Genomic DNA, 11,969 nt, shown 5'->3' with positions numbered 1-11,969 from the left:
AGATACTGACATAATGTTGTAGTCCAAAATGGATCTGGGTTCCAGTAGGGTTCTGCCTGCATATAATAGATGTTGTAGTCCAACCGGGTAGCCAATTTTGTGGGCAATGATACTCTTTAGGTTTTATAACATAGTCTGTTGCAAGGACCCAAATCAAGGAAGACTTCCCCGAAGGGGTTTTAATAAAAAGTTGAAAGCGATTAGAAGCTACCAAGGAATGGGGTTCTTTGGTCCTCTAGGTCGTGCAGGAGTGTGCAACTGCAATGTCTCTAGAAAGCACTGTAGTTTGTGGGTACTCCTCTAGCGTCTTGGCGACCTTGACAAAATTTCTGAGAGTTTTGGTTGACCCTCGTGAGGAGGTAAACATATCTTCGATTCCAGCAAACTGCAAAACCTTCTTAGGCATGCGAGCGGCCACAATCCCGACACCTTTGGGGGTAGGCACCATTCTGACTATTCCGGGGCCACATTTATCAATGACCTTGACAGGTACAGTGTGGGGTGTCCCTATCCTGTTACCCCAATAACCCCTCCTCATGGGAATAACCAAAAGCTTGGCCAAAATAATGGCTCTGCAAATGACTAGGGCCACCTTTTTGTTGCACTTAACGTCGAGCCCAACGTGGCGATTACCGTCACATACGAACGTAGGCCTTGTATCGAGTCCTCTACCCAACCCTCATCTGCTTTTGTCCAGATATGATCTTCCTAACTTCGTCCTTCAACTAGGGACCCAACATGGTCTTCGCAATCTGGTGCTCCTCAACGACCAACAAGAAGACATAGATTTGTTTGAGGGAATTGATTTTTCCTTCTTTTACCAGGTGGCTGAGCTCTGTCACAGGTACCCACTTTTCTTCTTCGTCTCTTCGGGGTCCTTGACGTCCACCATGACTATCCCTACAGCCTCTGTCGCCTCACCCTCGACCAAAACCTGCACCCAAATCCCTCTCCTCTTTCCACCATTGCTTCGCTAGGGTTTCGAACCAGAGTAGACGCTTCTATGCAATCATAATCCTTACCTTTTATTGCCCTAGTTTTATTCATATCTTCAGTAATATTATATTCCATTTCATCAAAAACTATCAAATTTTTAGATGAAGGAGAAGGATCCAATTGAGTAGGTGTCGTCTAAGTGGATTTTGGTACAGATTTCATACCTATTGCTTTATCCCTAGGGGGTGGCATTGAAGCCTTCTGTTTCAGATTTTTTTGTGACAATTCGAAAGGATTTTTACTTCAGGTAGTGACAGGTAAGGCTTCTTTAGTTTCTTCATTGGGAAGTATAAAATCCCACATCCCTTGTAACTCTGCTACTTCCTCCTCATCCGTTTGTTCTTTACTAGGTGAAACTTCATCCTCATCTGACTCGACATATATATGGCATTTGGAGGCTTAAGATCAATAGGGGAATTCCTTTTGAATGGTCTAAAAGGTTTTTTAGAGGAATTCTTTGCTACCTATTTCTTAATATAACCCATTTCATTAGACATGGTTTTGAGGACATTCTGTAACCCTTCAAGATCAAAAGGATCTTCTGGTGGTTTCTTCTTAGAGTCATCTTTGAAGGTTACTTTCTTATATTTTTGTTCTTCTAATGTGTTTCTCTTTTCGACAGCTAGGATGCGTTTTTCTAAAGCTATTGCCTCTTTCATATTTTCTGCCAAGGTTGGTTTGGTGGCTCTATCAACAAAGATAGTTGTCTTTGACGGCAGAGTAGAGATGTACCACTCATTTTGGACCTCATCACTAGGCTTAGATGCCATTGGTATTTTATTCAATAGTTTACTGAAGCGAGAGTTGAAGTCCTTGATAATTTCTCTTCGATCAACTTTCAAATTGCAGAGATCATTAATTAAGGTAGCTATAGATCTATCATCTCCAAACTTTGTTAAAAATTTCTCTTGAAAAGAATCCCAACTATTAATAGAACCTGATGGTAACAAAAAGTACCATGATCCTGCTGCTCCCTACAAAGTATATGGGAATAGTCTTACAACTGCATCTTCTTCCTCTACTTGATTCAAGTTAATGGAAAACACAAAATTATTTATATGTTCCTCAACCAATAAGCCATCATCAAGATTGAATTTGGGCAACCATTTTTTTGGATGTGCTAGTAATTGATGTAAAGGACCAGCCATCCTAATAGCCCCTGGGTTTGTCCATGGCCTTGGAGGATTTTGTGGGGGATTCTATGCCATTGCTGGTATGTGGGTAGGGGAAGGTGTTGTAGTAGGGTTTGATGGTGATTGGGTAGAGGATGATATAGCTCCAGTACCTATGTAAATCATGATCTGGAGTGGTGGGATGGATGATTGATCTTGTGAGGGTATAGATAGGATGGATGAAGATGATGATAAAACCTCGCTGTGAGATTCGGATGATGTCTTCTTAGCTTTCTTCCGGCTTGGAAGAGGAAATTTGAACAAAGGTATTCCAAACCTTTCACTCTGTGCTCTAGTTAACGACCAAGATGGAGTGAAATGAGAGGTAACACTATCATGAGATGTCTCAGATTCTTCGCGTGATAGCAAAATTCCCTATAGCTTGTAAATCAAAGATTGAACTTCAGGGATTTGGTAAGAGAAGAAAGCTCTGGATCGACAGGATTTTTAGCAACGGGTTGTATAATATCTTATGCAACTTCTCGCTTAGGATCAGGGGATTTAGAAGACTTTCGAGAAGTTGAAGGTGAGGGTGAGGGAGTTTTACTCTTAGAATGGCTTGTTAATTTGGATTTACTTGCCATTCACAATTCAGGCCCTCCTTCTACGACCAAAATGTTAAAGCCTCAAAAATCGTTGCCTCAACATGGGGGAAAACCACCCAGTTTGGACTTTGATTAGCAGCTTCTTTTCCGTTTGGAGTAGTTGCTCTGACTGGGCATAATGGGACCAGTTTCCCAATCTGTTTAATGATTGTGCTGAATGGGGTGATATGTGATGTTTTTACAGTAACATTTAAGCTAACGGTAATCTAGTCTAAACTAATCAATCACAAATGCATTTAAATTCTAATTTCTAAAAACTATCTAATCATAATATACCTAGGATAAACTTGATATATGCGATCTACAATAATTTCTAAAAGAAATTGGTAATCAAGATCATTCAATTATGATTAGAAGTGAATCAATTTTGACAATAATCCTTTCGTATAAAAAGTTAGCCAAAACGATTGTGAGAAATATATCACATAATGAGTTATTCATATATTCAACATAAAATAAAGATCATCATCATACAAAAGTACAATAACGATAATCAAAATTCAGAATTTCATACGTAAATAATTTGAAAAAGAAATGATTGCTTAATACACAAGTAAAAAGAATTACAGGATAAAAGTACCATTTATATTACGTCCTACTCATGTGTTTTAGCAATATTGATTTATCTTCAATCCATTCAACATCATCTAAGAGTACAAAAGTGAAATTTCAGTAGAAGATGCTAATTCAAATAAAAATAAATCTTGTTCCATATATTTCACCAGAACTTCCTCAAAGGGATAGAAGTGCATGTTCTGAAGAGAGTTTATGAGAAAATTCTAGACCCCTCTCTAAATGCATTAGAGGGGTTTAAATACTAAAACTATAAAACTAAAAATAGATTATTACAAAAATAGTTGAGGAGGTTTAAATGACCTGCCTCAATTTATGAAAAAATAAAATCAAAATTAAAGTAAACAAGGTGACTAACTATGTTGCATTCGATCCTTTAGATCGCAAATATCTACCATAGGCTTTGGATGTGTAGGATGGTAGACTTTAGCTGTCAATTGTCCATCGAATATGGCATCGGTCAGTGCTGGCACCATTTTCTCAGTAGAAGTGGTTAGGCATTGTAGGGTTATCCATTGGCTATGAGGCTTGACCAAATGTTGCCAATATGCCTCTGAGTCTAGCCTGCTCATTTGCCTTATCACTTTCGCTTTTTCTTCCGCTACCTGTTTCCATTGTTGTTCAAGCTATTTCACATCTAGAATGAACCCTAGGATGGACTCTGCCGCTAGATTGGCACCATGAAAATTCCCATTGATATTTTCTATGATAATATTTGTTGCTTCCGCCACGTCTGTTGTTGCCTTTCCTGCTTCTTTAAGCCGAGAATCCTAGCTTGCAAATAGAATTTCCTTATGTGATTCCTCCAGCTTAGGTAGGTCGACTTTTCTCCCCTCCTCTATATTTTTCCAGGAAATGAGATCAAAGACATTTTTAAACATCTCATCATATTGAAGTCACATTTCTACGACTTCATTTGTTAGTTTATCACTTGTTTCGCAATAAGATTTCAAGTGTGAAATCTCATGGCACATTAATTCTTTTTGATGTGTAAATTGGGAATTAAGTTTGAGTGCTTCGTTAATAAACTAATAAATTTTTGGATCGTCTTTATGTAGATCAGTTATTGCCTGCACATCTGCTTCCTTCTCGGCTAAGATGATTCGATGTTATATTTGAATCTATTCAAATTCTTGTTGAATCTTGGCCAACTGTATCTCCGCCTGCTAGTCGGATTGGACTTGCTATAATTGTTGCTCAAGCTACATTATTTTATTTTGCTCTTCTCTAAGAAACATTTGGACTTATGATGCTTTTTCTATGGTTACTGTAGCATAAACACTTGCAAACTATGAGAGTCTAGTTAGGTTGGTGGATGGATCAGTAGGTGAGTCCTTCCATAGAACATCCATTAATTCATTTTCAGGGCTAGTAGCAGCTATGGAGTCCAATTTTCTTTTCTTTCTTTGCCTTTTCACCATAGCCTTATGATGTGCACTATAGAATACATCTAGAGGGGGTATTTCTTCAATTCTCAGAATTATTTTGGAGGTGGGGGTAACATGGATATGCTCTACTTCTTGTTCATTTGCAGTTTCTTCCACTGTAATTTCCAGAGTTGTTTTCTGTTGTGGAGTTTGCAACTTTGGCACCTGTTCCTTTATATTGATACTTTTATTAATATTATCCCACTCTACCTCTAATTCAATCACTGTGGGTTTTATTGGTTGTGCAGAAGTAGTAGGGATTTCAATCTGCTTGCTAGCTGAAGCTTCTTTAGCTATCTTTTGTGTAGATTGGGTCATATCCTCGATGCTTTTGCTTTTTCCATTTTGTGATGACTATTGCGATTCCTCAATATATTTTTCTTGAGACTCTACCCCATAATAGGATTTTCTTGGTGTCACCTTCTATAGTCACATTGGGAGTAGGCTCCCTTATTGGTTCAATTAATAATTGGTCCAATGGGACCATTGCTAGCCTTCTTTCTCTGTAACTGTAAAACTTTTCCAGATCTTCATGGTCAAAAAGTAGTTGGGACATATGCTTCACCTCTGAAAAGGTGTTTTTTTGCAAAAATATATCATCAAAAACATCCTTGTCATTAGTGAGTACTTTTATTTCCACCAAAGTGGTGAAATTCTTGACAGTGCCAAATGGGTCATACTACTGTCTAGGGAATTTCGGTAGTTGCAGAGATAGCATGTTCTCTACTTCTTTGAATGCATGTCCCAAGTCATGTAGTGCAAATGCTCTGCACTGTATAGGGAATGTAGGCAAAGTGGCGTTTTTTGACTCTTTCAGTGTATTGCTCATTCCTCCCTCACTATTTGTCTGGTAGGCTATCTCCCTAGCCATTAATTTATCTAGAACATAGTATGGGAGGATGTGGGGGGAGGTTATGTTGCCAAAAACTCTGATATATGTAAAATTTTCCTCCCTGAACCATTTGGCCATGGGGAGGATGTCAACTTCAGATTCTTGGGAAAAGCTAGGGGCCTCTCAATTATAAAGTCGTTTGTGAATAGGGAGCATAACTCCATGGAAAATCTTGAAAAAATGTGGTTGAAAATTAGATTCCCACATGACCTTATGGTACAAGTGAATGGGAAGTGTATTTCAAACAATCCATTTCCGTCCCATGATGGAGAACTTTGAACTAAAACAAATAGCATCCATAACATAGGCACTCATAAAAAATGGAAGGTAAACCCTCGAAGAAATACTTCTTCTCCTTCTATAATCGATAATTATTTTTGCTAAGTTGTCTGACAAGATTTAGGCCCAATTCATTATATTTGTGTTGACGACTATGTCTATTAATGACAACCACACCAGGGAGAACACAGTATTATCAGGTTTGTGATACAGTCTACATAACATAACTGAAATAAAACTATAAGGGGGACAAATAGATGCAGTAGTGTACATACCATTTTTGTCTTTCTGGATTTTCTCTTCATTATTTGACTAGGAGTGGGTGCAATCTGCTGGGTCGCTATTCTCTTTAGCAAACTTCTCTATGAATTGCTTGTTGTAGATGACCTGTGGCTCTGGTAGGTGGTATATAAGTAGTAGGTTGTCCAGGGTGAAAGATTAGATGAACCCTCGGCTTCTCATATTGAATTCTCTATTTGAGATGTCTGCTTCATCAATAACCCATTTTACCATGTCGGTATAAGGGATTATCTTCGGCCGAGCGGCTATGTGGTGCAAAAATGAGTAAGATGTCTCTAGCATGGAAGCATCCGAGGCATCTCATCCATCAACTGTAACAATAGTTTCCATAATCGTCGGTTGTTCCTCCTTGAGTATGTTCTACATAGTCTCCCATGTAGAGGTTCCTACCTCTATGCTGCATGTGGTATCAATGAATAGGGGAGTCATCTTAGTCCTCTCAGAGGCAACAACATTTCCTTTCTTCCCCATTGTTCTCAATGCTATGCTTTGCGGTTTTTTCCTAAAATGAAAAACAACAACTATCGGACACTCAAATATGAACGTAAAAATGAAATAATGTAGATAGCTTGTAAAGGTGGTAAAAGAAGAATTATTTGAATAGATGTAACAAGATATTGTATCAAGCTAAAGGACTTTTCACACATAAATGCAGTTATTTGCCACTAATTCCCACTAATGATTCATTATCCCCTAGCTTTATTACTCATAAATGTTTGCATCGTAAAATAGGATGAAAGCTTCTAGGGTGGCAAGCCATTGTACTTCGATGATAGCGATTGTGTGAATTGTGAAGCAATATCGTAGATCACAATTTCACAAGATGTGCCTTTTAGCATTCTTACCTCCTATTATGTGTTTGCGAGATGCGAGATGGGAGTCGAAAATTAGCTGTTTCACGTATAGTTAATCGCTAGGTTTATCCTATGCAATAGACTTGTGGGACTCGAAATATTTAATTTTAATATTATAAGGTGTGGGTTCGAGCGTGAATCACATTTTGCAATATAGGCTTATGGTAAGTGCAAAGTGTTTGCTTAAATACCCGAAATGCGATGTGATAAAAGTCAAAGCACCACCGTAGTTTCACAACTCGCAAATCTTGCTATATCATTTTAAAGAGAAAGCTATTTGTAAGTCATGATATGTGATGCGAGACATAAGCCTAAAAAGCTTAAGGACTTTTGTTTTCATCAGTTTTTATGATAATTTAGATCATGGAGCCCTTATTTAATTACTTTTCTTGATTTTGGAGGTTTTTAGAAAGGTCGTTTGGTGGTTTTTAGACATGCTATATATGAAAAGGTAAGTCTTTAGTAGTTCCCAAAAAGGTTTTGATTGTTATCTTTGCTTTATTCAAAAACAAAAGAAATGACTAAATGCTAAGTTTTGTTTTTTGGATGAAATTTTTAAAGGGTCCCCATTTAGTTAATGTAACATTTAACTATTATCATTAACAAATGGGGGGTTGTTGAATACCAGAACAAAACCACAAGCCAACACATGGGCCAATGAAAGGCTGCAACATGGCCCTATGGAAGGCTACGATGTGGCTTAGTATTTGGCACCAAAATTTTAATTACAGACTGACAAGCCTCCATGGAATTCAAACCCATTACCAGAAAAACATGCAACAAATGCCCCACCTTTACACCATGATGGTTCTTATTAATTTTTGGGCATGGAATACCCCCACAACATGTAAGCCCAAGTTTTGAGTAATATTATTGTAAAACTCTGCGAATTGCGGGCGCAAAGCACGAATTGTATGTTACAGTCATAGGGTTGTCCGCCCTAAGTTTTGAATGTAGTGTTAGCCTACCCATGGTCTGCAGACCATGGGATTATATAAATAGACCGAGTCTCTAAGTTGTAAAGTAGTTAGGTAACCAACAGATGGAGTCAAAAGGATAGCATGCATAGAGCAAGATTCTAGTATCCTGGGTCGTAGTAGTAGGAAGAGGCTCTGCAGCTGAGTCCACAGAGGCCTAGTAGAGTCTACAGCTGAGTGACGGACCCCTGTAGTTGAGTGCAGAGGGTGGATTCGATTTTGTAACCAAGGAAGAAGAATAATAAAGAGAATTTTATCTGAATTCCATGTATCTGTTCTTATGCTATTACATGTTTGATATCAATTGAAATTATACTATTTATTTACTGTGCACTGTTGTATGAATGGTGAATATTGGAAAGTATAAATGAAAGCATACATATAAGCTAAGTTAATCAACTAATATTGTGTTACTAGTAAGGATTTGGGTAATAACACTATTCGGCCCCCGAGTAGGGTTGCGTGAAGCTAGCATCACTGGCTACGAAGTACTGATAAGTGCACGTAGCGACGTGCGAGCAGGGTCAAACCGTGGACCACTTGGAACCCATCAGACATCCCCAGGCTACGGAAACCTAGTTCTAGCACCCTCCAATACTACCTCGGGTGAGACCTCAGTCCATGCTCCACGGACTGTTGCCGAAAGGGCCAGTAGTACTGGGATTTGTTTGGCTAAATCACCTCTAAACCTGGGTCAGGCCCCAGCAAGCCAACATTAATACATGTCGCAAGCATCGTCGAAAGGTTGGGAGGGATAGGTGCATGGAATGCTTCTTGCAAGTAGCCCCGAGTCACATTAAATATTAAATGACTAAGTGAAGGGTCAGCAGGTGTGTGGTCTTTGGCCCACACCCCATGGTCACATTACCTACCATACGACCGACCCATGGGTGAAAGAATAAGGAAACGATTGTATTTTCATGCCTAACCATCTGACAAATGTCACCTGACATGATGGGTTTCATGGCCGAACCCACCACCTATAATTATGAAATTGTCATTGTGTAAGACCTCCAAAGTTGAATTATGTTGCCAATTTTGATAGAGAGATGAATTTGTAGAACAATTAGCAAAGAAGTAAAGAAGGAGACCTAACTTGGCCAATTTTTAGCATTTATGAGCATAAGAAGAGCCTACACAGGGATTTTTGGGTGTTCTAGATCTAATCACAATGTTATTTTTGGAATTTCAGCATTGTATGTTGATGTAATTTCAAATTTGAGCATATAATATAAAGGGCCAACAATGGAAGTTGGACTCGGAGGTGTAGACCACGATGGGTGAACTTCATCATAAAATTGTTGTTTTGTGATGTTTCTTGTTGTCTATTCTTCTCTATTAAAATCTGTAAAATTTTACTTATTTTATATTCTTTTGCAATATCGATCCATTTCCCATAAGATATAAACTAGCTTGCAAAAATTTACATGAAATCTTCAATTTCAATTTCAGATCAAGTTTGGTATCACAACATGGTTGTTGTGAATGTTTGACAGTTTTTTCAAGTTTCTTTTTAATGATTAGAAGGTCTAAATTGAGAAGAGGAGGAGTGCTTGAAGAACCCAACCCTCAAATTGGTTCAAGGAGGTCTCAAACCCACAAACTCTGCCAGTAATGGCACATGAAGAAGAACAGGAGCTGATGTCTGGGAATGAGAGAGATTTTAGAAAGGCTTTCTATGATATGTCTGAGATGGTGGAACTGTTGTAAAATGAGAGGAAAATAAGGTTGCAACAATAAAGTTCTCATCAACCAAAGAAAGCCTCCACCTCCACCTCCTCCTTCACCTCCATATTCACCTCCTTCATCTGATAGACCTACTCCTCGTTCATCTCCAAAAGGACATGCTAAGTATATTTTTCTTAAGCTTGACGTCAAGCTTGAATTGCCTATGCACAATGGGGAATTAAATGATTAAAATTTGGATGATTGGGTTCTTAAAATTGAAGTCTATTTCAGGATTTAAAATATTGACGATGATGTCACAAATATCTAGCTTGCTTCTCTTTATTTGGAATGTAAAACACTCATCTAGTGGGAGGACAAAACTCAAGAAGATTTTAATAATAGTGGTAAAATTATCTCTTCTTGGAATGATTTTATATCTACATTAAGAAGGAAATTTTATCCATTATCTTACATGCAAAAAGAAATTATGGATTAGAAAAATTTTAGACAAGCTTAAGGTTAGAGTGTTCAAAGTTACACACAACAATTTAGAAGAATAGTTTTAATCTTGGGTGTTGATTTGTCTTGACAAGATAATCTCCTTAAATACATAGGTCGATTACATATTTATTTAAGACATACTATACATATGTTTAATCCCACCAATCTAGGTGAAGTATATGTTCAAGAAACTCATTTAGAATCAAGAGGCAAGAATGTTCCTCAAGAGACTAATAAGAAGACCTCTAAATCTAGAGACAAAGGAAAGGGGAAGTTTAAAGGAAAAGGTAAAAAGAATTTTATTTTCAAGAAAGAGGTAGAGAAACTTACGTGCAAATATTTTTCAAAAGAAGGCCATGATGAGGACCACCACTAGAATTTACATCTAAAAAAGAGACCAAAGAAGTTTAATAATAAGGGGAAACAAAAGATTGTTGCTACAACCCAACAAGATATAGGATCTAATTCAGATGATGAAACCAAAATCATATCCATGCGAATTATACGTATAGCTTCTAATGAAATTACTAGTTCTTCTAGTAATCATATTGAATCTCAAAATGATAAAGAAATAAGTGAGATTTTCGATATCAGGGTCATTACATAACATACAAAAGTTTATATGTTGTTTGATAGTGGATCCCAAGTCAATCTTATCTCTAGAGAAATTTTCAAGAAACTCAATCTAGAAACTACATCTGATATTAAGCCTTACTGTTTGGGTTTGGTATGTGATGATGCCAAATTACAAGTGACAAGAAAATGTAAACTTAAATTTTCTATCACTTCTAATTTTGTAGATCAGTTAGGGCTTGATGTTATACCACTTAATATTTGCAGAATTGTTTTTGGGAAACCATACTTGTTTGACTGAAAATCCATATTGTATCATCATTAGAACACATACCATACTTTTAAACATGGATTTGAGTATCTTCTTAGATCACATTACAAGAAGATGGACTTATATCTTATTAGTACTAGTAAGATAAAAAGGCTTGTAAATGCTAGTAAGAATTTTGTTTTGTTGATGATTAATGCTAAAGATATTGTTGAATCCGAATCTTTCTTAAGATGTGATTCTTAAATCAAGCATGAATTGGTTGAAGCTGTTAACACTTATGAAAATATATTTTAAGAGCCTGAAGAGTTGTCTCCAAAAAGATGAATCCAACATGTGATCAGTTGCAGCATGTTACACCACTTCCAAATATTGACATGTATAAGAAGCCAATTTTGGAGAGTCCGGAGATCAAGAAGAAACATCAAGAGCTTCATGACAATGAGGTAATCAGGACTAACACATCTCCTTGTGGGTCTCCTATTGTCTTGGTTGAAAAGAAATGTGGTACATGGTAGATGTGTGTGGATTTTTAGGCTTTGAACAAGATCATGGTAAAGAATCACTATCCACTTCATCGCATTCACGATTTTATTGATTAGTTAAAGGAAGTTGTTTAATTTCCTAATTTAGATTTGAGTAGTGGTTATCCTTAGATAAGGATTGCTAAATATGATATTTGAAAATTTTCATTCAAGACAAAACAAGGTTTGTTTGAATGGTCAGTTATGTTGTTTGGGCTTCACAATGCACCTACAACATTCATGAACGTTATGAATGATGTGTTGAGACCATTCCTTGATGATTTTGTCACAGTCTACTTAAATGATATTCTAATTTTTAGTAAAACTAATGAAGAGCATGTCAAAGAACTTTTACATGTC

The 11,969-nt window shown here is 37.2% G+C and overlaps 1 pseudogene; it reads right to left on the bottom strand.

The window, feature by feature from the left end:
• Positions 1-235: 235 nt before the first annotated feature.
• LOC149173141 (small ribosomal subunit protein uS5y/uS5u/uS5v pseudogene) lies at positions 236-966 on the bottom strand (annotated as a pseudogene).
• Between the last annotated feature and the right edge of the window lie 11,003 nt (positions 967-11,969).

This window comes from Pinus tabuliformis, chromosome 4_2 (assembly GCF_031772625.1).
Source record: "Pinus tabuliformis cultivar Carrire ecotype Pingquan chromosome 4_2, CPIR1, whole genome shotgun sequence".
Classification (NCBI taxonomy): Eukaryota; Viridiplantae; Streptophyta; class Pinopsida; order Pinales; family Pinaceae; genus Pinus; species Pinus tabuliformis.
This window is presented reverse-complemented; position numbering and strand designations above follow the sequence as displayed.